Source organism: Thermobia domestica, chromosome 13 (assembly GCF_964235325.1).
Source record: "Thermobia domestica chromosome 13, izTheDome1.hap1.1, whole genome shotgun sequence".
In the NCBI taxonomy this organism is placed as follows: domain Eukaryota; kingdom Metazoa; phylum Arthropoda; class Insecta; order Zygentoma; family Lepismatidae; genus Thermobia; species Thermobia domestica.
This window is the reverse complement of record NC_137466.1, coordinates 205507943-205533463: the sequence shown is the minus strand read 5'-3', so window position 1 is coordinate 205533463 and position 25521 is coordinate 205507943. Positions and strand designations below refer to the sequence as shown.

At 36.9% G+C, this 25521-nt stretch overlaps 1 protein-coding gene and 1 pseudogene across 3 annotated transcripts in view; one reads left to right on the top strand and one right to left on the bottom strand.

Moving 5' to 3' along the window:
- The window catches only part of LOC145668967 (venom serine carboxypeptidase-like), a 187468-nt gene that overhangs the window by 93697 nt on the left and 68250 nt on the right, over positions 1 to 25521 (top strand). The window lies entirely within an intron of this gene.
- On the bottom strand, positions 266 to 15905 carry LOC145667946 (venom serine carboxypeptidase pseudogene; annotated as a pseudogene). The gene is made up of 3 exons (XR_014127928.1): positions 15758 to 15905; positions 3150 to 3316; positions 266 to 838 (listed from the first exon to the last, which is right to left on the bottom strand). The product of XR_014127928.1 is annotated as a venom serine carboxypeptidase pseudogene (transcript).

Genomic DNA, 25521 nt, shown 5'->3' with positions numbered 1-25521 from the left:
TGGAAATTATTATACCAATCTATATGAATGTCTTGTTCTATGTATTTAATAATCATTTTGGACGTTCACAATAGTGGCATATTTTGGACTTGTACTGTTCTTCCACTCATTAATCTACGTGTGTTGATATTACCAATACACGTATGCATAGATTAGTTTAGACGCTGAATAGGTAGTAAAGAGAAAGCAATTAAACGTTAAAAATACTTTAATTAAAGTTCAGTTTATTTGTCTAATACTATTTATAATGTGTATGGTACGGTATTTAAAATAATCTATAAAAATCTTTTGATGTTACTTTTGGGGCATTTTTAGATACAAGAGGTTCATTGGCGACGAATTTAGTGATAAGCTCCAGCGTCCAGACAGGTTGATCTGCAGGAACCATGTGACCACCATTACGGATCAAAACCTCAGTGAAATTTCCAGCTGATTTCACGTATCCAGCCAAATCATCTCCCACTTTCCAAATCTTACGATCAGCATTCTTGTATTCGTCAGCGACGCTGAAGTTCAACGTTTGATAGTAAACCTCTGACAGTGGGTAGGCAACAATAATGTCCAGTTGTCCATTGTAATACATTACACGGTAGTTTTCTACTAATTCTTCCACCCAGGGTTTCACTGACTGCATGAAGTCAATTATTAAATACTGGTAGACCTTGCCACCACCATCAGAGTAAGTTTGATCACCAACGTGGATCGCTCGTCGGACGTTTTCTTGTTGAACAAAGTGTACGTAATTATCTTCTTCTGGTGGACGCTTGAAGTACAGGAAGTTGTAATCGTTACTGAAGCCGGAAGTCGCTTGAAACACACGTAAGTCAAAATTCCATGCCTATAATAAAATGAATACAAAATGTTATTTATTAATTTATTATTCAAGATTCATATGCCTGTGTTAATTACCTATTGTGTTGCCAAAATGTCTTGAACCGTGGCAAAAATGTGAACTAAAGCTCACACCCCGACACACCCACGCGTTGAGCCAATAAGGGTTCAGTAGCTGCTAAGCGAGAGAGCCTTAGCGAAAGAGAGTGGAATTCCTTCAGCCGACAGCATCGCCTGGAACGGAAGACTGGGTGTCAAGTCAATGTGGTATGTTTATAGTTGCTCATTTAAACAGTTGATATTGTAACGAAGAAGTTTTAGAAGAATTTGACTAAGGCCTAGATTGAAAGATACCGTCTCAACACTTATACATAGATTGGATAAACAGTAATGAAAACAATCCTCTTAAGTAAGGGGTGTGTCTCAGCACTAAAAGAATTCCGTAGCTGATAAGGGAATGTAACGCGATGAAGTGTGGCGGATAGTAGTGACTGTATACTATTCAGTTAAAAGCAGACGAGAAAAATGGAAGCTGCTTAACACTATTGTAATATTCGGTAGAATAATGCTACACGGGTTTACCCTCACCATTTTTATTATAAAAGTTTCTATACAGTTTATGCACTAGATTACAAATAAGTAATTTTTGAATAGTTCTTTCCTTCATAGCCTCCTATCCATAGCAGCTTTGAAGCTTATGCTTTGTTGATTAGGAACGACCCTGCCCGATGCAGCTGGGTCTGAACGAACCTATTACCTATTCATTGCATCTCAGAGGTAGGGTAATATCTGCTGTCTGATGCAGCGCAGAGATAGATGAGGATAACTCTTGCCCAATGCAGCACAGAGATAAGCGTAGAGGAGTCTCTCCCACCCAGTTCAGCTTGCAGAGATAGGGTAGGATATGACCAGTTGATAACTGATGTCTTCTGCCTCGAGGCGTCCGTTTATATGACTAGTCTTAGGATATAGAGTCTTTGGAGGGGTAGATGAGTCTCTCCCGCCCCTTGCAGCTTGGAAAGACAGGTAGGGGATAACCAGTTAATAAATAATGTCTTCTGCCTCAAGGTGTCCGATTTTGTAGCCAGTGTTAAAGGCGGAGCATGTGGAAGGGTTGAAGGATTTCTCTTCGTATCTGTTCGTGTTCCCTCGGAGAAGACATCCGTCGGTTACTTGCTGGTGCGTATACCGAAGCACATGGTGTTTTTGTTAATATGAGGGAATATTGTAATATATTTTAGAAAGACGAACAACATGCATGGATCAAGATTAAAGTGGTACGTAGGCGCAGTGCACAACAAAGTTTCCAGGGACTTCGTGATGACCTATTCGCCAAAGTGAAGTAAAACTTTTTGAGAAGGACTACGATACAAGAGTAGACATCATCCAAGCCATACGAGTGGTCTCTGCGGAACATCGACAAAACTTGACGCGCTGGCATTTTACGATGCCTTCCACGGGTGTGGCAGAAGATAATAGATATGAAAGCCGATTACATTGAAGGAATATAACAGATGTTCTCCACATAAAGCCAGGTAAAATAAAACCTGTAACACTGTTGTCATTACTTTTTTATCCAGCGTTTGTACAATGATTATAACATTTTTTTAAAAAAAATAAATACTCACAAGGAAAAGACATAAACCTGTTAATGGGACTTCCTAATCAAACCTAGTCCATTCGATGAACATAACAAAGATATGTTCATGTACAAAAATTAGGTATCATGGACAACGGTGTAAGTCCTTGGGGCCCATTAACCCCGCTAGTATAAAGAAAATTGTAGACTCGCAGTGAAATAGCTATTGCATCAACACTGATCATTGTAAACTCATTGTTTATAGTTCATTCTCTTCAGCATGAAACAAGCTTTCCAGAGATGCTATGTATTGGGGCCCCTAATTTTTTTTTACTTGAACAGGAAAACTGGGAGAATGTTGGGAAAATTCCCTCCAGAAATCCCTCAAATGAATTTTGGATCCCTCTGAAGTGGCCCCGGGTAAAAGCATACAATCCAAGTGTATCTCAAAAAATAGTATTAGGGGATAAGAAATATGTATACCAAGTTTTGTAATGATAGAAGGAATGGGTGTGGGGAAAAGTTTGTATACTAGTACACGATCTCCCCTCATACCTATTCTATTTTTGGGAAAGAAATCAGTTATGCGCAGCTCTCATCAAAGAAAGAAATTATTTGCGTCGCAAATATAAAGTATAAATTGAAAAATGATTTTTGTCTTTCCAAAATATACAGAGCACCCACAAAAAGTATTTATATAACCTGATGACGGTTATATAGTAACAAGTATGTAACTCACCACCCAGGCATTATACCAATCTTCTCTAGCTATGGCATCTCGTCCGCCTTGTTCAATCTCTTTCATTCTGTCCCTTGTATTAGAATCCACAAGGCCTATTTGGTACAGAAATTCACTGTAGTTAAGAATGTGAACAGGATCACTTATTGCATTCCCAAGTGCCAAACCTGGAAACGACAGAACACCCAATTAGTAAATGATAAAAAAAAATCACTTAAAATTTGTCTTTCCTATTCCTGAACAGACATTGTTCACACCCATAAAAATAACTAACATCCCATAAAATAACTAACGTCCTACTAACGTATCAATATGGTGGAATCCAATATATTTGTATGTCTTAACTAAATAATTAAAATAAAATAATTCATAATGATAAGAACCAATCCGTGACAGACGTTTTCAGTCCCACGCCCAGAAAAAGTCTTAGACTGCGTAGTAATTAATACAGGGGTGGCCCAGGGAAATATTTTTCTGGTCATTGTTCAATAATTACCAATAAATTCGCAGCATTACTTTTACTTCCTGTGCGTTGAAATTTCTTGCCAGAGGAAATCGGAAATCATCACTGATTTGGTCTGTAAGAAACTTGAGATTTCTGGAGATGATTCTAGAAATTTGAACACATTAGGATGGTTCGGATTCAGTGTTGCGTAAGTTACTTGTAAAAATGTACCGCGTTACAAGTTACTTTACTTTCCCATAAAATGTAACGCGTTAGTAACGCGTTACTTGCCCCAAAAAAGTAACTGTTACTTTACTTCGAAAGTAACGCGTTACTTTTAGGTCCGAAACTTTGAATATGTGAAAAAATCTTATTACTTCAATTTTCCGTACTACTATTACTACCGCTATTTATTATTATTATTATTATTATTATTATTATTATTATTATTATTATTATTATTATTATTATTGCACGTTCTGAATTGCTTTATGTAAATTTTTACTTGACAGCTATATGAATATTTTCATACAATGTAACATTGACTAAAATGCCATACTGCGTTACTCATAGGGATGGGCTACGGTGATCAGACGTACTGATTTTCGCAGTACAGTACTGTTTTTCAAAGAGCTGTCCTGCGTGTTGCGAAGACGCCCAGAAAATCGAGAAATATTATTCTTTTAAATGTTCTGCAAAATGTCCAAAGTTAATTTATTTGCAATATCTTAATGTTTCATTCTTTATTCACAACATTTTGAATCAAATGCACTCTTTTCCTGAATGATGAACCGCTGTGATTTTTAACACTCCTCAAAAGACTAGGGATGGTGAACAATCAACAAACCATTTTTTTTAACAATACATTGCTTTTACTGAGAAGGGCTTGTTGAGATATCGGTAAGGTAGGAAACGTTTACTTTTCAACTTATGTTAGTGATGATCAAGTTAAGTACCTGTAGAAGTTCCCTTGTGCCGGTCTAAATTTTCTCTCATTTCTTAAAATAATACCACACTTCGATTTTTTTAAAAGCCCAACACGAAGTTTCACTGTATGTTCATAAAAATAAACCATTTTGTCATTCGTCAAAGCATGTAGAGTTGTGTTGAATTCCTGGAATACTTTAGTTCAGTGCTTCTTCTTTTTAATAAAATGTTGATTAACTTAAGGTTAACATTAAATGAAATAAGGATATGCGTATTGCCGACGCAGTAAACTAGCATATACTATTATACTTGTGTTCTACTTTTCGTTTGTTAGAATCTGGTCACTCTAGGATGGGCGAGTTTTCTTTGAAACTCGATTCGAGTAGAAACAGACACCTTTGAGCTCGACTCGAGAACTCGTCTCGAAGAATTTCCTCCAACTCGACTCGAATTCGGGTCGAGTTTCAAGTGGAATCGAGCCAAATCTGGTGTGTAGTTTCGAGTACTCTCTTCAAGTATCTTGCATAGACAATATAGTTATCAATGATACTACTACTACTACAACTTTTATTATTATTATTATTATTATTATTATTATTATTATTATTATTAATTATAACAACACTGTGTTTAAACATGAAAGGTAGGCGGTTTGTATTTGAATACTAAAAAGCTATTTGATTGCCAACCTCGGTAGTCGTGAAGTCTAGGAGTCAAGGACATTGTTCACGAGCTTCTGAATTTGGTTTGAGGATCTAAATTGAGTATTCGGACTCAAGCCAAACATTGTTAAAAGTTATAGGGCACTGGCCAAATATCTTCAAAAGTGCTCGGCCCAGGTTTAGAATTGTCAACGACGTGAGCAGCTCGGTTCACAGCTCATTCACTATCGACCCGAACCGAGAAGTGAGCCGAGTCAACAGCTCACCCAACCGAGTCGGCTAGAGCCTTCGGTCAGGATGAGCCGAACCAGTAAATGACTCATCCCAACCAAGCCAGCTCGAGCCGATGGTTCACCAGAAGCAAGCCGGCTCGAGCCATCCGAGCCGAGCCAAGCTGAGCTTGTTGTAAAATAATTTCTTGTAGTCTTGATATTGAGACGAGAAGAGATGCGAGCAGTGTCCCCCCCCTCGTGAGCAACACTAAAAGTATTCCACATTACTGCTTAGCTTACATTTCTCATGGCTTTCGCTTTCCAGTGTAATCAGGCCATGATTTCAAAACGAGTTAAAACGAGCGAACCATTTATCAAACTCAACTCGACTCGAAACTAGACGCCAAAAACGGTGAGTCGGCTCGGAACTAGACTAGACAATATTACCTTCGACTCAACTCAAAATTGGACTTGAATCTGAGTCGAGTTTTAGCTCGACTCTTGCCCATCAATATGCGTTAGAAAAAATGATTGCTTATTATTCTTTTGCTAAACTAATTATATAATAATAACAATGTTGTTATGTAATGTTGAAAATACAGAATATTGAGAAACATTACACTACAACTAATAAAATGAAAACACATTAACTGAAGGTGAATCAAAACTTGCCAGTAATTCTAAAATCGATAATGCTTTTTAAAGCTAGTTGTTCCAAACTCTATAATCCACGGGACTCTAGGATCTGCAAACTGATCTGAAAGAACTCCAATATTACAAACCATCAACAAACTATTTTCTAGTAATAAAGTAAGCCTGCTCATCAGAACACAGTTTATTCATATTAACCCCTTACTCTATATCGTTAAATCATGGCACCCTAGTTGTTGACAAAATTTCCTGCCGGGGCACCACTTTACTTTTAAATTCTGTCCACCATCATCTCGAGCTTTTAAGAAGAAATATCTTTCAAATGTTCGAACGGTAAAATATTTTCGTTCTCCATCTTTATAAAAACAACACCAATCAAAGTAAAATAGACTATCGGTACAATTGCACTCGTAGTTCATTCACTGAATGGATTGGAGCTGTCAAAATCTATGACAAAACTTTTCAGGTGCTTGCAATCAGTACACGTGATTTCCCTGAGGTTGTCCTCATCTTCCAAAAACAGCAAGTGGTACTATGATCTTATCTGATTCTTTGAGTGCCGGTGACTGACTGTTGGTCAGTGACATCGTTCATGATCCATTGCTCCATTCCGAGAAATTCACTTACAGGAAAGGAACGTTTGTTTCCGCAAAATAATATACATATATTGTAGTTATTCATCCGAAATGTAACGCGAAAAAAGTAACGCAAACTAGGTACGTTACTTAAAAATTTGTAACGCGTTACTGTTACAGTTACTTTGGAAAAAATGTAACGCGTTACTAGGAAACGTTACTTAAAAAGTAACGCGTTACTTGCGTTACGTTACTTCCCAACACTGTTCGGATTTTACACCAAATTGTTGGTGCGAGTCTGATATAGATTTGCTGCTGGAAAGCTGCAAACCCAACCAAATGTCAATAAATTAACCAAAATCTTAGAAACTTGATGGCAGGATAAACCACAGATTTCTAATCGTCATCAAAGTTCTCATGCACTCATATCAGTCAAGCCTTCATTCAACACGACAATGAACAATGTCTCAGAAGAATGTGGTTATTTTATTTCATAGGACGTTCTTAGTATCAAACAACCATGAAGCTACTTTACATGTTATTCTAAAATCTTGGAAGAGAGGAGAATTTTCAAAGACCTCTTTTCAAACGTTTCTTTGTTTCCTAAATGCTTATACAGTAATCATGTCATTCCAGAGCCTCAGAGCACAATGGTATAAGAGTAGAACCTTATTCTGGGAAGAATGCAACAGAAATATGTTAAAATCTCTGAGAAATAAACTATGATTAAATAAAATCTGCTAAAGAGAATAGAAAAGATCATGGCTGAAAGTTTCAATTTTGTCCGGTAGATGTCATACGTTGAAAGATGTTTTCTGCCATCTAATGACACGATATGTAACTTATACAATTAGATATTACATCTTTGTTTCAATAGGAAGAAACGGGATATGGATAGCCTCCTTTAATGTCACCGATGCCCATGAAGATGTTAACAAACTCACCTGAAATAATTGTTGTAGTTATCTGTTGGAGAACAACCGAAGTAAAACAAAATCGTTTTCGTACAAGAGTTATTGTATGGAGTAACGGACGTGCTAACGTTGCAATCTTATAAAGCCCACTAGTGTGACTCTAATAACATTACAATTTTATAAGGCTTATCAGCGTTATCATAATAACATTACAATCTTATAAAGCCTACTAGCGTGATTCTAATAACATTACAATCTTATAAGGCTAACTACCGTTATCCTAATAACGTTACAATCTTAGTTACAATAAGGCCCACTAGTGTGATATGAATATCATTAAAATCTTATATAGTCTACTAGGGTGATCCTAATAACACTACAATCGTATAAGGCCCACTAGCGTAATCCTAATAACATTATAATCCTGTAAAGCCCACTAGCATGATTCTAATAATGTTACAATCTTATAAGGCTGACTAGCGTTATCCTAATAACGTTACAATCTTATAAGGCCCACTAGTGTGATATGAATATCATTAAAATCTTATATAGTCTACTAGGGTAATCCTAATAACACTACAATCGTATAAGGCCCACTAGCGTAATCCTAATAACATTATAATCTTGTAAAGCCCACTATCATGATTGTAATAATAGACCCCTATCACAATGTTATAAGACCCACTAGCATTATCATAATAAAATACTCTAATGAAGTATAACGGAATGCACGATTAAGCCCAGATACCACAGAAAATTTTTTACAAATGTTTAAAAATTTGCAAAGGCAAACTGAAGAGTTTGCAAAAAACTTGCCTTTTCAAATGAGAAAATTTGCCGAAAGTTCAATGCAAATAACGAAGTTGACGCAGGCTGAGTTTGCAGCAAAGTTGCCTCAGAAAATGAAAACATCTGCCAATACAAACGAAATGTTTGCGACTGCACAGCAAGAAAGTTTGCCAGGACTTTGCTGCAAATATTTTGTGCAAATTTTCTTTGACAAAATTTCCGAAAATGAGCTGATAAATTTGGTGAAAATATTAAAAGGTTTGCATCAACATTGCAGAAAGTGTTTTCACGATCCCAAGATCATGTTTGCTGCAAATGTATCAGGTAATGTTTGCTGCAAATGTATAAGGTAATATTTGCTGCAAATTTATAAAGTGAAACCTAACTTTATGAAACATCAAAATTTTTATAATGTGGATCCGTCTTTTCTTAGTGGCAAGCATTAAACATCTTTAGCTACTTGCCAAAGATAAGAAACGTATGAACGATAAACGCACAGACAAAGGATATCGCAATTTATCTACTTACTCAACGATCATATCCCTGTACTTACTCTCATACACATTCACAAAATAACGTCAGGCTGCCTGGGTCAATAAAAACATCTGATAAGAGACCAGTGAGTTTATTCTGGAGTCCTCTGGTGTATTGGTTTTTCTCGATTCTCATTTCCCGCTTTTGTCACAGTTGATGTAGCGCAGTGAATTCTGGGTACAATGCGCGCGCACTCGGTAATATCATCACATATTTGCTTTCAACAAGGTTTTCGAAACAAGTTTTTTTTTTTTTTTTTTTTTTACAGAGTTGCAAACTGTTTGCGACGGCAGACTTTCAACGATATATTTTCAAAAAAGATGCAAGTTAATTGCAGTGGTGAATTTATTTTTACAAATCAGCGAAAATTTGCAGATCATATTGAAAGCTTTAAATAAATATTAAGAAATTTTGCCTTCGCAAACTTTCAGATTGTTTGCTCCACTAAACGAAGCAAAAATTTGCCGCAAGTACAGTGAAACCTGTCTATGTTGGCCACCATCGGTTCCATCGAAAAGTGGCCAACTTAGACAGGTGGCCAACTTACAGAAAATAAGTGTGATTTGTGTAGGATTTCTAGTATTACTTGATTGTAAAGTTTTAATAAGTAGTGGCACGACAGCTACTTATAAATAATGTATATAGAGTAATCATAAAAATATACAGTACTAGAAAATATTACTATAGTATGCAAGAGCGCCGATTTCTCTGTAAATTTGGGGGGCCCATTCAGATGCAGAAGGTATATATATATATGAAGATTTTAAGACAAATTGCACTCAAATTATACCAAATATTGTATACTCATAAATAAAGTAGGGGCCACATGAGCTTTCGGGGGCCCGGGCCCCCTTGGTCCCCCCAGGATCGACGCTCTTGATAGTATGTTTAATATATATACATACCTTTCTCTTCCTGAAATCTAGTCTAGTGCATTGGATTATTCGGATTAAAAACACAATTACACAAACAACCATGAAATAGAAGTGTATGTACGCAGTTTATTGAAATTGATATTATAGCACACTGAGTGATTGAGATTGAAAACAAGAAAAGCTAAGTTATAAATTGAGAAATTCATATGCAATTTATGACTTCTTTTCAGTTGTTACTGAATGGTGGTTCATTCTAGACATATTTGCTTTATTCTTTTTGGCAGATATGCACATTCTAATATTGTAGTTAACTACCTCTTGTTTCCCTTGGAGCAAAAGATGTTTTGAGAAAATCTTGATGGAATTCATATCTCAAAACCTCCGCTACCTTTTGACATGCAGTCAGGTGCCAATAAATGACAATTGAGTTTAACCTTGAGAATTTTCCGGAATTACTAAAGCTTCCCACTGATGAAAGGAGCCGATATAGCTAATGGTTTTACCAAAACAGACAGAGTAAACAAATACGTACAACCATTTCCTGAATTCCTGTACGTGCTTTTTCTTATTCACATCTTCCTTCACCACCCTTTTATGAGGGTAGTGTTCTGGCCATTGACCTCCAAGAACAAATCGTGCGAATCTATGCTTCTCTGTGTCTAGTCACAAATACAGAACATCTGCCTCTCATATGGGAATTCGAAAGAGTTAAGAAAAATAACAAAACTGTATTTTTCGTGGCCAAGATACGCAGGTAAAGTTATCATTATCATCATAGGGTAAACATTGCTGCAGTGTGGCCAACTTCCAAGATAGACAGGTGGCCAACTTATAGAGTAGTAAGTAACGAATGTCTTATGGGAAAATGCAGGTTCAAGACAAACTAGGCCAAGATAAGCAGGTGGCCAACTTAGAGAGGTGGCCAAGTTGACAGGTTTCACTGTATTCGTGCTATCTGGGAGGTGTAGCTTTGAACCCTTTTCTATCAGACAATTCCTTTCTTACATTATGGATTTTGTTATGCAAAATTTATTTCTGTTTGTTTACATGAAGACATTCAATTTTCACGTGCAGAGAAATGGAATGAAATCTTTAATTAATTAATTAATTTATTTATTTATCGACACAACAGGCATTACTGCCCAAGTACAGTGTCTACCTATAATACATAATTTTAAAATTGATACAATTAAAGTTGATTAATACATAATTACATAATTTAACACAAAATCTTGAATTAAAATAATACAGTTTAATTGATTTTTATTTATTTATTTATTTATTTTTTATTTTATTTTATTTTATTTATTTATTTTTTTTACAAAAAAAAGCAGTATTACTCTTTTGTACAACTTTTCAGAACTATTAGATATATCTACATCTTTATAATCCTTTCTGATTTTATTGTATGTAGCACAAATTCTCCATGTATTTGACATATGCAGTGCATTTGTACGTGCCTTCCTGCAGCAGAAGAGGCCACTATTTCCCTTGCGTGTTTTGAGAGTTGGAACCTGTATCATTATGTTTGTAATTATATCTGTACAGTCTATTTTCTTGTGCAAAAGTCTGTGGAAGAAAATGAGGTCGTTCAACGTCCGTCTTTGTTAAAGTGTCTGAAGTGTAAAGTTTCCACGTAGATTATCATATGATTCATATTTTGGATAAAATCCTATCCTTTTGTATATGAGAAAACGTATGAATTTGCTTTGTATCTGCTCAAGTTTTTGACTACGGGTTTTCACGGAAGTGTTCCAAATAAGTGAGCCATATTCAAGTTTGGATCTTCCGTAAGAATAGTAAAGCGTTTTCAAAGAGTTAACATTCGTAAATTCCTTGGTTGTTTTAGCCTACTGTGCTTTTTAGTTTAAAGGAGCGTACGTATTAATGAAAGTGAAAGATAGTGAAAAGATTGGTGGAATGAAAATATAGGAGGAAACGGGGAAAACCCACAGACACAATGTTGTCCGCAACATCATCAGGTTGTCTGAGATCGAAGCACCGCAGACACCTCAAACCACCCTGGGAATCCCTCACATCAGAGGTGACCGCTGGATCACTGTGTTACTATTTCCATATGTTCTCGTGTGAAACGTAAGTCAGTTTACTTTATCATTTTTGTAAAATTATTATATTTTTAGTAACTCATGAAAGTACTTTTTTCATTTTATTAGAGAAGCAAATCTTACTTGATCTGTGGAAGGGAAGAAATAGAACTCATAAATCCATATCAAGTGCTCCAACCACATTGCTCGACAATTTTATTTTTTAAATGTGCAGATACCTTACCGAGTTAGCACTTCAATCAATCACTAAGGATCTTCATTACAGCGAAATTAAACTACCGGTAATTTTAGAGTTTTTCTGTAATATCTTCAAAACAAATAAAAATATTCGAAAATCAGAAACGTTGTGAACTAGACAATACGATGTTGCATGTGATACCTTTACCACAATTCACCTATCCGCTTTTGGTATCCCGCTATTTAGAGAAACCGCAAAAAAAAAAAAAAAAAAAAAAAAAAAAAAAAAAAAAAAAAAGCTAAATCTTTCTACAGTTGCAAATCGAAAGCAGATACATGAATTGTGATAACGGTATCACATGCAAAATCGTATTATCTAGTTCACTACGTTTCTGTTTTTTCGAGTATTTTTTTTATTTGTTTTGAAGATATTACAGAAACACACTAAAATTAGCGGTAGTTTAATTTCGCTGTAGTGAAGGCCCTTAATGCAGATTTTCATGCAAGCGTCTGTTGTGTTCTCTGCTTGCGATGTTGCTGAATAGCCAATTGAGAAAGTTTTCTACATCTAACAGAACCAAATCGCAAGCAGCGAACGCAACGCGATGAAAATCCGCCCTTAGTTTAATTGTAGTAGTTGTAGGTTTCAAGTGGCAGACATATTTGTTTTCGAAGATGTGCCATTTTGTGGTATTAGAAAGAGTTACTGAACCTAAAGTTTCTTAGGCTCTAATTATCCGATCAATGTGAAATAAAAACCAAAATGTTCAGAAAGACTGTACTTTAGCCCATTGTCATCCAAAAAATAACAAATGGTAAAAGTGAAGTTTGAAGTAGCAGGTCATTGATTAAAAAGTGCCGTTAACATGGATGGAGTATCAAGAGTGTTATTATATTAAAGCATCTTCGTGGGAATTTTGTAGAATATAGAAAGGATAAATCGTGTTCATATTTATTTATTTATTATTTTGAGAATCATTCACCTATTGTTAATTGATTTCTAAAGTATATACAGTAACATTTGGTTTAACCATACTTCCGCACGTATTAACTGTACAATGTAATTATGTGATCATAATAAAAGTACCGGGTGCTGCACGAAAAACCGGTTCGCCACAGACCATTTGTGTAGTATGTTGTCAGTTTTCAGTACGAAAGCCATGAAGACTTTGTAAAAACGGATGAAGTAAATCTCAGCGAGATGTATTCTCTACAAGAAAGAAGGTGTAGGCAACACTGGAGGTGTACGTGTCTAGCTGTTCATTTAAGAAAGCGGAGAACATTTTTGCAAGGATGTTTCCTGGTGTTTCCGCACTGGCAAAGAGCAATATACAGGATTTGGTGAAGACGTGGGGTACTACAGATGCAGTGTGGAACCAAAAAAGAATTGAGCTCTGTCTGTTCGTACACCTGCTATAATCGTGAATATTCAAGCACAAATGATCCAGAGTTTAAAGAAGTAGACACGGAAATTGTCGCAGCAAGTGAATATTTCGCGTAGGTCTTCTCAATGTGTCTTAAGAGATTTATGAATGAAGACGTACAAAGTGACATATGTCCAAGAACCTAAGGAGGTAGATAAGCAAAAACATGTGAATTAGTGCACGTGGTTACTTGAAATTGTTCATAATGGAATGTTGCATCCAATGCTGTACTTTATGAGTGATGAAGCCTGGTCCCATCTGACAAGATATGTAAACATCCAAAACAGCAGATACTAGTCAACAACCAATCCCCATAAGTTTCATGAGGAATCTCTTAACGGTCAGAAAATAGGAGTCTGGTGCTGTGTCAGCAATATGGATTTAGGATCCCATATTTTTTGAAACAACAGTAAACAGTGATGTGAATATGCGAATATTTCAGGAATTTTACGTGCAGTTGACGCTCCATGAACGTTCTTATACCTTCTTTCAATAGGATGGGGCGACCTGTCACAGTTCACGTGAGTCACTATCACGAATTCATGAAAGATTCACAGAAGAAAGAAGTATCAGCAAAGGATTGTGGTCGCCGCTTTCACTGGACCTGACCACTTGTTACTTTTATACGTGGGGTAATCTAAAGGGAAAAAGTGTACGCAAATAATCCAAAAACATTAGAAAACTTGAAGGACAACATGCGTAATGAGATTTTAGCAATTGATGCGGCAGAGTTGCGCAAAGTGTATAATAGGGTCTAACATGTTACTGCGCGCACAATAATGCATTGAAACACAAGGCGGTCATTTTCACCATCTACTGTAAAAGACAAGACAAGATCACTTCAGTAAATACAGTAAGTAAAGTCAGTGCATTTCACTAACCAAACCTTTGCGCTTTGTAGGTATTTTTGTATATGCTCGTGGGGTGCCGGGCCGGTTTTTCGTGCGCCACCCCGCATTTATAGTAAATCCTGTAACTCATAGTTTCCAGAACTTACCATTTTCATACAGAGCTGTTATGACGATGAATTATACATTTTTATCAGGTCCCCCCACCAGAAATATTTACATGCGAAATATGAGGTTTTTATTTTATTTTATTTTTCTTGAATTTTCACAAAATTCCACAAAACAAAGAAGATAAGTAAAATGGCTACAACTTAATGCAAAAGCACAGGGCATAGGCCCAGAATTTTTTGATGGAGAGCAGCAATAACTACCAGTACATTTGAATTAAATTTATGTTTTAAAAATTCCTTTACTCATCTCTAGTATGAATGAGGAAATGCCTGGAAATGGTGCCTGGTCTCGGAAGTGGAACCCGTGACTTTTCGAATGCAAAGCCAATGGTTTACCAACTGAATCCTGGCCACTTTGTATCGGTATAATCAGTGGCGTATTTAGGGGGGCTTCCGGGCTTAAGCCCCCCCGAATTCTTACTTACTATAGTGAAGTATATTAAATATCTTGCAGAATTTTAACATTTTCAGGCAAAGGCCCCCCCGAAAGTTAGCAAAGCCCCTCCCGAAACAAAATTGTAAATACACCACTGGGTATAATGTTCAGTATATAGTTAGCTTGCTGCTCTAAATCAGGAATTTATTTAATCGTGTACACTTGGAAAATGATGGATAATTGTATCGTATCAAAGTTTTGCTAGCTTCTCATTTTAGATAGTGTATATCTACAACGAAGGAGGGTGCACGTGCACCGGTGCACCCCATAAATCCGGCCTTGCATAAGCACATCTGTGTCAGAGAAGTTAATTTAAAAAATCTCAGCTGCCTAACCATTTCCTTCTTGCCAAAATCATTTGCTAAAACAGTCGTCAATGACTTGCTTTTTCAAACCTTACTTTTACAATTTCTTGTTTTTGCAATGACAATGGCTAAGATACAGTCTTGTAGTTTATAATTTTCTGAACATTTTGTCTTTTATTCCACATCGATCGGATAATTAAATCCTGATAACCTTTAGATTCTTTAACCCCTTCCAATACTACAAAATGGTACATCTTCGAAAAGAAATATGGCTGCCACTCGAAACGAACAGTTACTACAATTAAACTAATGATTGTGTTGAATTAACATCGTGGTAAAGTACCTGCGCAGAAAATAATACACTTTAGAAATATATCGAGTAAGGTGATTGGGCCACTTAACATGGATTTCCCCGAACGTGCTCGTTGCATTAGGACCATTACAAGACCTATATGTGAGATACATGCAAATCTCAACCAGAAGTGGAGTGCTCTTTTACGTATTTGTCTTAGGATCTGCAAATATATATTTGAATTAATAATTGTTCTGAATTAAGTTAATTGACTATACACGCTACAATGTATATCTAAGAATTTACCTTTAAGGTTGATTTTCAAGTCAGCAGTTGGATTATTTTGGTGAATAGTGTATCCAATGGCAGGTATATATTTTCCTGTAAACAAATTTTAAAATAATTAATAACATTTACATTTATTAAACAATATTTACATCCGAATGATAATTTTTTTTTTACAGGAAATAATACCTAAAGCAGTACTACCCCATGATTTTGGATTCAACATATCTGGAGACTTATTTAATCAGCTACAGCTTCTCTTTAATTATGTACTATATAAGTGCAAGAAAAAGCCTTCGAGAATTATAGTTCTCATCTTTATTTATTTATTTATACATATTTCTGCTTATTAGCGTTATCTATGGCCTTCAGCCTGTCACGTATGAGGGATGACTTGATTAATTGGTTGACTTTTAATGGGGACGTCAGCGTCGGGACTATGTGTCCCCATCACGGTCAACACAACTGTTTAAAAACACGGACTACCCTAAATAAAATTTTTAAACGAGTATATTCAAATATAAAACACAGCTACAATGTATATATATATTAACCAAAAAAGAGAAAATAATAAATATATGAGAACAGCAAATAAATAATAACAACAATAAATAGTAAATATATGATAATAAGAATAAATATTTATAATAGTAACAAGAGCCGTGTAACGTGGGTTCCTGTCACCACACCATGGCGCGTCCTCAGGTTGCGGATCGAGGAGAAGGCCTCTAGATATAGAGGTTAGCTGCGAATATACTGAATAAGCAGTCGCAGACAGACGACTAGGAGTGGTCCTTCAGGTTGGGGGTTTGGATAAGGCTAACAACCTCATCCTGTAAAAAAAAATCACTTGTTCAGAAATATTCACAAAAGCCTCCGACAAGGACTGATAACTTGGCACGACCTCAGCAAAAGAAAATGGAACATGGAATATTAGAAGTCTTTATAGGGCAGGCGCGTTAAAATCCGTAACGAGGGAGTTAGAGAAATACAGGATGGACCTAGTAGGAGTTCAGGAAGTTAGGTGGGAAGGAAATGGATCTGTGAATTCCGGAAATTTTACGTTCTTTTACGGGGAAGGAAACAAAAATCACCAGTTAGGAACAGGGTTTTTCGATCACAAACGAATATTACCAGCAATTAAACGGGTTGAATTTGTTACTGACATACTTTCTTTTATTACTCTTAAGGGACGGTGGTGTGATATTGTAACCACTACTACAATCTATGACCTAGTCCAAGGCAGGCTCAGCTATTTTGCCAATACGTAACGACCACCTCCCTTGAACTCACCTTCTTGATCCCTGATTCGACGTCCTGGCAACCTCGAAAGGAACCAAGAAGGGAATTCTTTGCGCAACGGAAAAAGAAAATGAAGAACCAGAAACTTACCTCCGGCGGATGCAGCTTAGAGAAAAGAGTAATAGCTCCAGTTACTTAACCCCTTCTATAAAACTTTACTTTAAAGGTATATATATATATATATATATATATATATATATATATATATATTTAATTTGAATCATCTTCAGTACTTCGAAAAGAAAGAATTATTTTCTAGATATAATTTATTAACAATTTCTTTACTACTCCATCACTCTAGTTAAACCCAAATACTACAACCAAGGTAAGGTGCCTTGACATATAAGATAACATATGGAAAGCAGAAAAAAAATCAAAAGAACACAACTAAGATTCTGTCTGTTAGTTTCACATCAATTCCGTCTTACAATACAGACCATTATCAGATTTCCGTCGTCCATTTTTCATAACAGGACTGTCCTCCAATCAATAGTTTGGAATAGATCATACCTTAAATGTTTAAAACAGTACTTGAAACTTCGTCGCGTCACTTAAGAGGAACACTTGTAATTTAGTCACATACTAGTTGAGTAAACATTAAGAACTTCACATTATAACATCATATGTACAGCGCAATAATTAGAACAGAGTAGTTTTCGCCTGAGCGAGCGCCAGCTGAAAGAAGTGCTACCGCTTCCTGGCTCAGTTCAGGTGCCGAAATCCACCACAAACGAAGGAATGGAGGAAATATTTACTGAACGTCTCCGCTTAGCAGCTCCAATCATGGGCGCACATTATTACTATTAACTTTAATGTCATAATTATAACGAAGTCAAATATTATACACCTGAAATCTCGATCACCACTTCAGCATGATCGAACTCCTGTTCACACACTTCACACAGTTCGCTACGCCGTAAAAGCTTAGATGATAACGTGTACAGCCGAATATTCAAACGGGCTGACACAGCAACTAGTGACTTGAAAATTTGATAATAATGTCCTCTTCCGGGCGGACAAGTTGGACGGACAGTATAGACAGTAGATAGTGGGTGGACAATCTGAACTTGGTAGACAATAGACACGATGATATATATGTAATGTCTTTAAACTCAATGAGAGAAATTACGTTAACCCTATTTACTCTTAATGCAAACTAACCCAAAGGCGGACAAAACTTCCGGGTAACGTGCATACTCTATTCAAAACATTCATAACTTGGCAACCTTACTAATCTAACCATATGAATATATTACAAACAGCGATGAGCATTGGTAAATACCATCAATCTATAAAATACGAAAATTTTAACCTGGAGCTTTTAACAGCACATAATTAAACTAATAAACTGATAGCTCGGTTCAACACCAGACTGAATATGCATCACAGCAGAGAGAGAGAGAGAGATCAACGCAACATGTGACTTACATAATGAGAGGACTAACTAGAACTGTTCGGGGCCGTGCACAGGCTAGGCACCCTGGGAGAAGGTTCTTCCCATAGGAACTCTTTACTCGGACATCGTGCAATGTATAGAATACGGTTGTAAATTATACATTTTAGAACTCAAAAAATACATATACATACATACGGAGAACAAGAATACTATATTTCTATTTATCTCAACTCTGCTAAACCACTATACTTATCACGACGGAATAAACGGTTTCATTCAACACAAACTTGTTCCTCAATAATTTGGCTGAACTAAATACGTCGGTTAACTTCCCACGAGTTCTGGCTTCAAGATTCTATATTTCCAATAAAGGAATTTAAATTCACTTCACTTCGATGTTTTCCGGTGAAGATCAATCACAGTAGATAAACTTAAAGTTTATCACATTACCTGGAATGCAGCTACAAGAGAAAATATTGCCATTATCGCTGCATGAATCCGAAGTACAAAGAGATTACCATGTAGTCAGCTGGTCTCACTTAATTAATGTTAGTATTATCCACTTCCCACCAATAACAATGGGCTAATTACATTAATTTCAAGAACATGATTCTTTCAAGGATCAACGTCAATATAACAGAATGGCAGAATAAGTCTTAATACTTCAAAATAACTAATTTCCTTTCACTGGGAAAAGAAACGCACAAGCAACAAGTTCAATCCGGTGTAGGTGAAGTACACAGTATATATAAAAACAGTCATCTCACCGTGTCGCTTCTCTCTCATTCTCTCTGACGGAAATTTCGGTGCAATCTTTACTAGCGCTTGGTCGAATGAAATGAAGATATTTGATAAGGAATACAGAACATTAATGAATAAAATATAGAAAAAGAAATAATACTACAACATTGATTTGAAATCTAATTCAACGTTAGAGACTGTCCTCATTCCGTACTTCCCTTATGCCTGTATATTCTCCTACTCTGTCCAACTCAAAGAGAAGAAGAAATAATAATAATAAGAAGAAATTTGAGAGGCAAAGACAGTCCAAAACGTAGCATCCACAAGGAAAACTTACTAAAGACAATTCTAATCGATTTATTCTTTTTTGGTTCCAAGTGTAATGCATTATGATATGAATCCTCGAAACGGACAAGAATGACATATTATGTTTATCTCTTGATGACATAATTAAAATCAATAGGAACGCAAACGCAATGGTTGCGAAAGAGTAGTAGCCATAGAAAAACTTTGAATTGAACTGTCGCAGTACAATAATAATAATAAACAATATGAAGAATATAAATCAAAATTTACATTGAGCCTATTATAACTTGTCTGTAACAAACAAGCTATGTTACAATATTATTGTTTTAAATGTACATGCTCCAACTGAAGATAAGGGAGATGATATAAAAGATGTGAAACGGATATTTAGACCAACTCCCGCAATACCATATGGAGATTCTCTTAGGGGATTTCAATGCGAAGGTAGGACGAGAGGATATTTTCAAACCGATTATAGGGAACGAAAGTCTGCATAAGGAAAGTAATGACAACGGTGTTAGACTCGTGAACTTTGTAACATCCAAAAACCTTATCGTGAAGCGTACAAAATTCCCAAATCACGACGTTCATAAATACACTTGGACATCACCAGACGGGAAAACACATAATCAAATTGATCACGTTTTAGTAGATAGAAGAAGACAATCTAACATAATTGATGTCCGGTTGTTTAGAGGGGCTGATTGCGATACTGATCACTACCTGGTAGTAGCGATAATACGAGACAGATTCGTTCAATAAAGGTAATATTCAATGTCCGAAAACGGAGAGATTTAATTTAAAGAAATTAGAAGAGAGCCAGGTAAGAGAGGAATATCAGATTGAAGTTTCGAATAGGTTCTTGGTTTTAGAAGACTCGGAGTGCACTAGTGTTGAGGATACTTGGATTGAAATTAGAGATAGCATTAAAAGTTCAGCAATAGATAAATTGGGACACGGAAATACGTAGGAACAAACCATGTCTCGACCAGGAATGCCTTAATCTAGCAGAGAAAAGAAAACAGGCAAAATTACGCTGGCTACAAAATCCGAATGAAATAACTACACAAAATTTCGCAGATATCAGGCGGGAAACTTCCAAAACTTTTAGAACAAAGAAACGCGATTTTTTGAAAGCTAAAATTAAGGAACTCGAAGATAATAGTAAAACAATATTCGGGGCATGTATACTGGGATCAGCGAATTTAAGAAAGGCTATCAACCTCGTGTTTATATATTAAAGAAAGCTGACGGACCAGTTCTCACTGACACGGATAGCCTCTTAAATGGATGGAAAGATTTCTTTGACGATTTGCTGAACACGCAGCTAAAAACTAATGTGCGTGGAGAAAAGGAGATACACACCACAGAACCATATATTCCAGAACCCAACCGAATAGAAGTAGAAACCGATATAACGAAATTAAAGAAACACAAATCTCCGGGTGTAAATGAAATTCCGGCTGAGTTAATTTTAGCTGGAGGCGAAAAATTGTGGAATCAGATACACAATCTCACTCTCCTTATATGGAACAAGGAAGAATTGCCACAAGAGTGGAAAGAATCAATCATTGTTCCAATTCACAAGAAAGGCGTCAAAACTGACTGTAATAATTATCGAGTCATTTCTCTTCTGTCAACATCCTATAACTCCTTTCAAATATTCTATTAGCAAGATTGACCTCATACGCACATGAAATTATTGGAGATTATCAGTGCGGATTTAGACGATATCGATCAACTATCGACCAAATATTTACCATTCGCCAAATACTCGAAAAAAAGTGGGAATATAATATCCCGGTACATCAATTATTTATTGATTTTAGAAAAGCGTACGACTCGGTTAGGAGAGAAACATACAACGTTCTTACAGAACTTGGAATACCGAGAAAGCTAATTAGATTAATTAAGATATGTGTAAATGAATCCCAAAGTAAAGTCCGGGTAGGAAAATTTTTGTCCACGAGTTTTCACGTCGAAAATGGCCTGAAACAAGGAGATGCGTTGTCGCCATTATTATTTAACTTTGTGCTGGAATACGCCATAAGGAAAATCAAACATAGCAACCAGGGCCTATAGTTGAGCGGTATTCATCAGGTTATGGCATATGCTGATGATGTAAATTTAATAGGGGATGATAGGAGAACAATAGAAAGAAATGCAGAGATCTTATTAAAGGCTTGCAGGGACATGGGTTTTGAAGTAAATGCAGAGAAAACTAAATACATGGAAGTGTGTCGGGAATGTAATACGGCAAATTGTGGTTGCGTTAAAATATTAAATAATACTTTTGATAAAGTGGATACTTTCCAACAGGGTGCGAATTACCGGGTGGGATGAGGGGCATTTCCCCCCTCAATCACATTTTGTTTCCCCCAAAGTAATCAACTGAAGTATCCCCATCGGGGATGCTCGCTTTCCCCCCCAAACCATGCTTAGTACAATGCCAAAGTTCACTGATTTTTGTCATTTCTTGTAAGTTTAATCTGCTAGGCGTATTTCGAAATGAGCCATATAAGCCATTCAGTTTTGGTCATTTCTAATTTCTCCATTATTTTCGCCATTGCTTAGTTGAATTATATTATTATGACTACAGTTGTTACTTGCAACCGTATCCTCGTATCGTTGAGTTCGTCGTTGTTCGTGAATTTTAATGTTCTAATTGCGCACAATAAAATCACATATGGATTATAAATGCTCTTAGTGGTTGGCGAAGAAAAACTAAACAAGTAGGTTTTTCCATCATACTTTGCGAAGGTCAGGCGTGTCATATTCATCCTCCACATTTGTATCGATTATAATCTTGTTTTAATTTTTGTTATATTTCATTTTAGTTTGCAAGTTTGCAAAATACTCATAATATTCAATAAATAGAACAAGCAGACTTAATAGAACTTAAGCGAACTATTATTGCCTGGACATCACTGTCTTTTTCAGTTTACAGAAATGAACTTTGGAAACTGCACTCAAAATCTGAGTTATATATTATCTTTTGGCTAATGTTAACATACATGCTGGGAATGCGTCCGTAGTGAGCAGACACGTTTGTGAAGGTAAGCGCATAATTGAAGATTTGTTTCAGCATTTACTAATACGACTTATTGTCCGTCTCTGTATAAACACTTCAAGTGGAGCGAGCTTTTAAAGTTAACCCTTCAGTTTACCATCCTTCTTTTCGCTGTACAGTTTGCTGTCCACGCCAATAATGCTGTCTGGAGAACTTCAGTGTAATGTTTATACTTCGCTTGATAACGTAGCACATAGTGAATCAACTCAGCTGTAGTCAAACAGTAAAGTAATTGTAAGTGTTGACTTCCTGAGTTCCGTCACGGAATCGATATTTGAAAAAGAAATCGTGGAGTGTGCAGCATTGGGGAGGAGTAGAAGTATGAACTCGAAATTTGAATTTAGAGTTTTAAAATATTTGGCCTTCGATTTGACTTTGATGTCAGAAATTGGAACCAGCAACAATCCATTTCTCGTAGATTTTTTAGAAAAGTAAGTCCAGTTTAACTGATAATTTTAGTGGTTTTCATAATACTAAAATACAGGGTGAGGCTTAAGTCTGTTAACCCCCCTGTGCACATGAACGGCTTGGCATTCACATTCGGTTCATGGTATATGTTGTTCGGGTGGGTAATGGACCACATTGACGAGCGGTTGCCATGGCGGCCATCTTAGATCCAACTTTGGGTTTTTAAATGTGAAGGGATATGTGAGGTATCATTTGAGACGAGCTCAATCTCAGAAAAATAGCGGTGCAGTTCATTAACACCTGCCGCTAAGAAGTTATTGCGTCACAAAGGGTGAAAATTTGGCACTACAGCATGTTTTCTCTGTTCTACGTGATGTAAGATGTCGCTAACAATCCCAGAACGAATCGAGATCGTGGTGAAAAGTGGTGGACGATCTACCAGGGTGATTGCGGCTGAGTATAATGCATCCCACCCAGAGAGAGAGAGAGAGAGAGAGAAACACTCACACGTTGAATGTGTAAGTTGTTGAAGAAGTTTCACGAGATGGGCTTGGTGGAGGACAACGATTGATCTGGACGCTCACGGACCGCTACTGCCGATGACAAGGCTACAGAAGTGTTGGTTACTGTTGTGAAAAGCCCTAAACGCAGTTCTCGTCTTGTGGCATCCATAACAGGAATCAGTCAGTTATCAGTGGTACAGGTGCTGCATGTGAACAAGTGGCACAAATACAAGCTGCAACTCCAGCAGCGGTTAACAGAGGATGATCCAGACAGGAGAGTGCAGTTTGATGAATGGGCCACAGAAAGGTGTGAGGAGCACCCCATGTTCCCACGTGTTCACTTTAGTGACAAGGCATTATTTTTCGTCCACGGAGAGGCCAATAAACAAAATCGCATATACTGGAGTGACACAAACCCAGGTTGGCGCCAAGTAAGCAAAGAGGTGGGTTGGGAAAATGTGATAGTGTGGTGTGGTATCTGGGGGACGCGCATTATTGGACCGTACTTCATCCACGGCACCCTCACTGGTGAGATATATCCTGATCTGGTCGAGGATGATGTGTTACCTGCTCTTTTGAATGAGGACGGTAATTTCCCATCCCTTTTCCAGGAAGGCGGGGCTCCACCTCATTATGCGTTATGTTCACGCCAATGGCTCGATAGACAATTTCCGGGACATTGGGAAAGGCGATGGGGACCAATAGAGTGGCCACCACAATCCCAGATTTTCCGCCGCTCGACTTCTTCCTCTGGGGCCATCTGAAGAACCTGTTTTATCAAGAACCCATCTGTGATATCCACCATCTCATGCAACGAATTCTGCAATGTTTTGAAACCGTCGACCCTGACATGCTGTTGCGAGTCCATGCGGATCGGCAGAGGCGCCATGCAGTGTGTCTTCTTCAAGAAGGACAGTACATAGCTGCCTGAGATCGAGCTCGTGTCAAATGATACCCTACATACCCCTTCACATTTAAAAATCCCAAGTTGGATCCATGATGGCGGCTTCCAAGATGTCCGCCATGGCAACCATGTCCATGACAACCGTGGGTATGGTCCATTACCCACCCGAACAACATATACCATGAACCAAGGTGAACATCAAGCCATTCGTGTGCTACAAGGGTGTTAACCGACTTATGTCTCACTCTATAGGTTTTCTTTCTCAAGGCTGTGTGTAATAACGCAAAGTGGAAGATTTCAATACGAGCGGAAAAATTAACATATGTTTCTGACCAGGGCTATCAATCTGCCGAATTGTTAAGTAAAGAAACCTTAGAGAGCTACGAGCACAAAAGTGAGTACACATTCAGAAAGGTTATGTGTGATGTGTGCATGTCAAAAATATGCGTATACATAGTTATTGTTATTGAATTAATAAATCCCTTATTTTTTACAGATGTCATATCATATTTATGTGTAAGGCAATATTGTCTCATTTTGAATTATTATACCTTCAGATTCTACGTCCCGTTGGCCTAATTTTATCCCCTCCAATATAAGTTATCTAATTCGCACACTGCTTTCAAATATTTAGGATCAATATTAACAGATGAAAATCATATTCATAAGAAGAAATTAAATGTCGACTAAAAGCAGGGAATTCGTGTTACTATTCGGTTCAAAATTTCTAGCCGTCGCGAATTCTGTCGAAGAATTTGAAGCTTAAAATATATAAAACTATAATCATGCCTGTTGTTCTGTATGGTTGCGAAACATGGTCGCTTACTCTGAGGGAAGAAAGTATTTGGGAAAGTATTTGAAGTCTGAAAGTACTTGAGAAGAAGATCCTGAGAAGAATATTCGGACCCAAGAGGAACCGGAATGTGGAATGGCGAAAACTTCATAACGAAGAAGTGCACAATATCTACCGTTTTCCAACCATATTTAGGGTCAAGTCTAGAAGACGCAGGTGGGCAGATCACGTAGCCAGAATGGAAGAAAGTAGAAACGCTTTCAAAGTCTTGACTGGAAGACCAATCGGAAAACGACTATTAGGAAGACCTAGTCGCAGATGGGAGGACAATATAAAGATGGATCTCGCAGAGATGGGAATAC